General features: G+C 35.3%; 1 protein-coding gene across 1 annotated transcript in view; it reads right to left on the bottom strand.

Moving 5' to 3' along the window:
• RPRD1A (regulation of nuclear pre-mRNA domain containing 1A) overlaps nucleotides 1–6,973 on the bottom strand; it is a 65,782-nt gene that overhangs the window by 8,415 nt on the left and 50,394 nt on the right. The gene's annotated exons all lie outside the window — the stretch shown is intronic.

Raw genomic sequence — 6,973 nt, 5'->3', positions numbered from 1 at the left:
AGATTTTATAAATCCCTTTCACAACCTTATTCTTTTCTAACTAAATGTGCATTTGTAAAAACAGCTTTCAAAAAACTTATTTTGTGTTTTAACTCAAATAACTTTTAAAAAAATTGTTTCAGGCCCTAAGTGGAAGGACCTGGATTTTAAAATTTTAAACTGAAAAAATGCCCCAAAGCCAAACCTTTAAAAATTAAGTCCCTTTCCTTAACAATAAATACTAAACTGATATATACTGCTTTCACTGCAAATGTATAGTATTTTGTCTATTCTGTGGGTTTACAAGGCTTTTGATGCAAATCAAGACCACAATGAGATATCGTTTCATACCCACTGGAATGGCTATAATCAAAAAGGCAGCTGATGACAAGGATGTGGAGAAACGGGAACCTTCATACACAGTTGATGGAAATGTAAAAAGGTGCAGCCACTGTGGGAAACAGGTAGTTCCTGAAAATGTCATGGTTACCATATAACCCAGCAATTCTACTCCTAGGAATATACAAGAGAGAAATGGAAATGTATGTCCACACAAAAATTCATATATGAATGTTCATAGCAACATCACTGATAAGCATCAAAAAGTAGAAAAAAATTCCAAATATCTACCAACTGATGAAACAGAGAGACAAAATGTGGTATATCCCTATAACGTAATATTATTTGGCCATAAAAAGAAATGAAATTCTACTGATATATCTACAACATGGAAGAGCCCTGAAAACATTATGCTAAATGAAATAATCCAGACAGATCATATACTATATGGTTCCACTTATATTAGATGTCCAGAACAGGCAAATTTATAGAGACAGAAATGAAATATGTAGTTGCTTAGGGCTTGGGGTGGGGTGGACTAGAAATATGTAAGAGGTTTCCCTTAGGGTAGACGAAAATATTCTAAAATTATAGATTTTAATGATGGTTGCGAAATCTCATGAATATACTATAAACTATATACTTTAAATGGATGTTACATGGTACATGAATTTTATCTCAATAAAACTGTTAGAGGGAAAAAGGGCTTTGTGAGTTAGTCTGAGAATGTAAGTACTACTAAGTGTATTGTTTTTAATGGGAAAATAAATGTCAAGGTTTGCTACTTTACTAAGAAATTCACTTTTAAAATGCAACTCACATGAATGAAGGAAAAGGTAAGCTTGGTCATTCTAGTGCTGTAAATATCAAGTTGACACAACGTTAAATACTGTCCACCCAATTCCAGCCTGACTTCCTGGGAAAACCAATTTGATGTCAGTTAATGCAAACATTATAGTCCCAGTGACAAACATGTGTGATGGGTGAGAGGGTCAAAAGCAATTCCAAACAAAATAAACACACAGTTGAAAACTGCTTTCCATGCATCACCTGCAAGTAACATAGTACTTCCTAATTTACACAGCGTTTTAGATGTCAGTCGGACAGTCTTCTGACCTGAGATTCTAGCTCTTATTATTTACATTTTTCGAACAAATATACTGTTATTTGATAACTTCATACTTCGGCAAACATTTATTGAGCATCTGCTATAGTATGTGCCAGTCACTATATTGGGAACACAAAGATTAATCATAATCCTTACCTAGAGGAGCATAAAATTTAATGGGCAAGCAAATACTATAATAAAGTACGATGTATTCCATTAGAGGAAAACTGCTTTCTATGACATACAAGAATTGGAGGGAGGACTTGCCCCACTTAGGAGTTCTGGGAAGGTTTACAGAAGTGAGGAGAGGCGAGAACACAACAGGCCAATGGATTAGCAAGATAAAAGGGCAGATAGAGGATAAAGGGCATAATGTGCGCATGGCAATGCACCATTCCTAGTGCATGGTGCAAAGAAGTTAATTCCCTTAAAATGTGGTCACATTTCAGTTGTGAGAATTAGTGTGGAAATAGTGGAAACAGTATAGATGAGAATGAATCTGAGGAATAAATCCAGCTAGGAATTTACTGCAGCTGTCTAGGAAAGAAAGGACTAGGGCCTGAACGAAGGCAGTGGTAGAGCACTTCACAAACTACTGTACATAAAGTAACATGCACTTTACAAGCTACACTGTATGCATGTAGTACCTTAATTCAAAAGACAAAAACGTGTAATAAAACAAATCCGCAAGACTTGGTTGTTGTTGTAATGTGAAGGATGTGACAAATGTGAGGTTTATTGCTGGATGAGTAGTTGGATGGAGATGCCATTATCTGAGATAGCAAAGATGGGTAAACCTTTGGGGAAGATAAACAGTTCAGCTTTCAGCATGGTAAGTGTTAAGCTGTCCTTGGGACTTCTAATGGTTAAGCACTTGAAAATGTAGTTCTAGCATTCTGGACTGGAAATAAAGATTTGGTCTTTATCATGAGCAAATAAAAATCTAAGACTTTGAGATGTGTATGAGTCAATCGGGCTTATGTGAGTGTATATACGGCAGTGTTTCTCCATCATTTTATACCAGTTTGCCTGGCCCTTACTCTACTCTTATCTTCCATACATTCACCATCAGCCAAAATCTTGTCAAACTTTTTTTGTGGTTTCAGAAAAAAAAAAATGTACATATATATTGAACGTGATTTTCTGAGTTATCCATCATATGACACCACATCCCATGAATCTAATGTGCACCGAGAGGATGGTATGTCCCTCTCCTCCCCTGGTTGGGAATCATAGATATACAGGAAGAGAAGTAGGCTAAGAGAATAAGGTAGAAATGTTCCCGGTGTTAAGAGGAATGAGGAAAGTAGTAAAAGTGAATCAGGAAAGAGTAATAAGTATATATTTGGAAAGTTGTGAACTTTTTTCTTAGGAAAATACTAACTTTCCCGATAGATGCTTTGGGTGCTGTGATTTTAATCCAACCCTTTAAGAACAATACTGTTTACATCCATTATCTGAAGAACTGTTATTATCCTTAACCAACTCAGAATAACTGCTCTCTAAATTCCAAGAGAATTCAATTAAAAGTCGGCTGTAATTTAATATTTGAAAAATGTTTATAAAGCATTTTCATATTTGAAAGGTTTAATGTATTCTCATTCCTTACATGTGAGTTGTACCTGGTGACTTATTTCCAAAGAGTGTGAAAAGGGCGGGGGGGGGGGGGACGACACTAACTGTACAGTGGAGAAGCCTAACAAGCACTAACCCAGCCAAGCAATCAAGGGCGTATCAGTACTGACAAGTCATGTCGATAATATGTACCCTTGAAAAATATGATGAAAATGGCACTTCACCTCTGTGGTCTTCCTTCTCAAAACACACAACTCCAGTCTAATTGTGAGAAACACATCAGACAAATCTCAACTAAGGGATATGCTACCAAATCCCTGAGCAATATTCCCCAAAACTACTGAGGTTGCCAAACACGAGGAAAGTCTAAAACAATGTTCTGGCCAAGAAGAGTCTACGGAGACATGATAAATAAATGTAATGTGATATCCTAGATGAGATCCTAGAAAAGAAAATGATATTAGGTAAAAATTAAGAAAATGTCAAGAAAGTATATAATTTAGTTAACAATGTATCAACTTTGGTTCACAAATTATAGTATCTACTATACTAATGTAAGTTATTAACAATAGGGGAAATTGGATGTGGAATATATGAGAACTTTCTGCACTATCTTCATAGATTTTCTGTAGTAAACTTAAAATTGTTCTAAAATAAAGTTTATTTTTAAACAAGTCTAATGGACATATTAAACACGTCCTCAGATTATCCAAGCCACTTTGCATACTATCTTATCTTAATCTTCATAAAAATCCTGCAATATTGGTATCATATCTGTTTTATAGATGTAACAGATTTAGAAAACAGCATAAACTGTTCAAGATTCATCAATGCCAGATTCCACATAACATTTTATTTAATATTATTCATCAAAATTAATGAATACACTAATAGACCACAGTTATTGTTGGTCAAATACAACATTCACCATCCAAAAAAATAACACAATCGGAAACTATTTGAGATGTTTTGTAAACTATCATTTGTACTAAATTATCCACATTCTCATGCAGATTTGTTAAGAATACTGCAAAACTATCTGCAATTTAAGATTCCAAATAATGTGGTTATTAAAATATATTAAAATTATTAAAAAGTAAGGGGAATTCTGTGGCATTAAGCCTAACCTGAGCACAAAATTTTTTGAAGTACAAAAGAATACAAAGTCCTTTTTAGAATCTTTTGTTCAAATTATTTCTTACCTAATATCCTCAATTTCATTTCATCCTTGAAGTGACAACTTAAATCCCAAGCCCTCCGTTCAATCTTCCCCGATTACTTGTCCCACATTTGAACTTTTACTATTAATATGTTGATCATTCAGTGATGGACTGCTTTAATATCCTATTGACTATTCATATACTACACCTATAGAATACACTTTTTAAAAAAGTTGATGAATGAAAATGCCAACAAATAATGAAAAAATTCTAATAATCTGAATGGTGTAAGCCCTTTCACATATATACACATGCAATTCTTAAATGCAATGTTTATAAGCAAGAGCATACAGACCTTTTCTTTATACAATGGTCTGGCCATATCCTTTTAAAAAATTGTTTTTGGGAAGAGAAGGATGTAAATAAAATGAATTTACCCGAGTGTCTTTTCTACTAGTGACAAATATATTTAAACTTAACCAGAGAACCAACTTTGCATCTCTTCCCTCTACAAATTCTGCTCTCCTTTCCATCTCATTCATCTCTGTTTAGTCAATAGCTATTTAAATATTTTTAAATGAAACACAAGTCCGTAACAATTAAGTATATACTTCAATGTGTGTGTGTGTGTGTATGTATCCATCTTTGTAACCAACACCTAGATCAAGATATGGGCTTTTTCAGAAGCCCAGGCTTCCTCATACCACCTCTCAACTTTTAATCACTATTTTCCAAACTTCAAATAGTTAACTGCCACCCTTCATGTCTTTACTATTTAATCATTTTAAATTTAATATTTAATCATTTAAATTTAAATCAACTCACTTTTAACAGAGCTTTGCTCTAATAACATCCATATAACCACAGCTCTGTTGTGCTAGCCTTGAATTTGACTCACGCATTAAAATAGATATAACTATTAGAACAAACATTCTAAGGCAGCACCGTGGCATGACTGCCACTTTGGTAACCACTCGAGGCTTTACCTCATCCCTATGAACTGTTTACATGAGTCACTTTACTTCCCTCCCTATTCTCTCATTTGACAAGACCCATATTTCCGTCCCTACTCTACCAATTTACCCTTTACTTGACAGTGTCATCACCAACACCCTAAAGCCTGCAACCCTCAAGTGTGACTAGTTTTCTTAGTCCCAGCTTCAAACCAAGGCTCACTTTCACTGTATCCAGGTTCCTCTACTTTTCAAAATTTTACCCACGTTATAGTCCAGGTGAAATTTTTACTTTGTCTGGAGACCCTTCCCTAGTTCCTCCCTGCCGTTCTCACTCCTAGCTCCTAGCTGGAACTCTCTGTGCTGTTTTATTCACACACACACATACACATGCCCCCACTCCAAGGGCAGGAACCTTCTTTAAAGTGCCATGATACTTCAATATCAATGAATTTGGAGGTGTGATCTGTCTCGTGTGCACTGAAAGTGGGTTAGAATTAGCTTAAAATCTCAATAACCTTTAGAAAAGCTTTTCTTTACAGCTAATACCGAGTATGTCATGCCCAAATTGCCTCCATTTTACAAGGCCTACTTAAAATCAAACACTGCCACAGAAACTTGTCCTACTCTAGCTTCACACTTACTTCCAATGATGTTACTATTCAAGTTATTTCTAAACTTAAATACTACTACACTGTTTTCAGTCTTCAAATCCATAATTAGGAAGAAACACAGATTGTGTGTATCTATATTCCTTACAAAATAATGGGTATGAACAGATTCCCAGTCAATACTTTTGGGCATAAACTCGTAAGATCTGGATACAAATAACACCTCCTCAATTTACTACTTATGTGATCTCAGGTAAGGACTAAGATAATCTAAGCCTTGGTTGCTTCTTTTACAAAATAGGGGCATCTTTTACAGAGCTGTGAGTCTTAAATAAGTTAATGTGGAAGTTTCATATTATGAAGTGCTATATAATTATGGTTATCATTCTGGGATAGTATGAGAACCATTTTGCAGTTTGGAACAGCTAAGAGAATAAACTTCTTGAAATTTGGAGTTCTTATTCATTATAGGGCTGACCTAGATAGTTGTTTTAAAATTCCAGATTTTCTGAATAAATGCCTTAACTATTTCTGAATATTTATATGGCTACCTTTTTCTTGCAGATGCTGCTAATAATTCTGCTTTCCTCTTTCATATAATGACTGTGACTTTAAAAATAGAATTGTGAGTTGAAATTCATGACAGAATTTCAACTGCATTTACATGGGACCGTTAGTAGCTATTAAAGACCGTGGTCAAAATTTGCAAGCCACTTACAGCCACTTGCTTCCTATCTACTTCCTGAGAGACAGCTGCTGTAGCAGAAAGAGGAATGCATCAAGCCATGAAACCCAATTGTTTCCAGTGAGCAAGCAATGCATCCCTTTGTAGGAAGCATGTTTGAGCATAGTCGTTTTCAAAATGCTCTAAAAACAAGGCTTAGGTAAGTCGTTCCCTCTTTGCATCCATGAAGTCAATCTTTAGGGTCCCTTTCAGGTGTAACAATATGATTGAGCTGGACAACACCTAGTTAAAAAAATATACAGCTGACCCATGAACAACAAAGGAGTTGTGGTGCTGACCCTAATGCAGTAAATAATCCATGTATAACTTTTGATTTCTGAAAAATTTTTACAGTAGTCCCTCGGTACCCGGGGGATTGGTTCCAGGATACCCCGCCACCCATGAATAGCAGAATCCAAGTTCTGGTATTGAACAGATGCTCAAGTTCCTTATATAAAAAGGCATAGAAAAATGCATATAATCAGCCTTCCACATCTTCAGATTCCCAACCACGGACTGAAAAT

The sequence above is a fragment of the Pteropus vampyrus genome, unplaced genomic scaffold (assembly GCF_000151845.1).
Source record: "Pteropus vampyrus isolate Shadow unplaced genomic scaffold, Pvam_2.0 Scaffold3, whole genome shotgun sequence".
Taxonomy (NCBI): Eukaryota; Metazoa; Chordata; class Mammalia; order Chiroptera; family Pteropodidae; genus Pteropus; species Pteropus vampyrus.
Note: the sequence above shows the minus strand (reverse complement) of the source record. Positions and strands in the feature narration are given on the sequence as shown.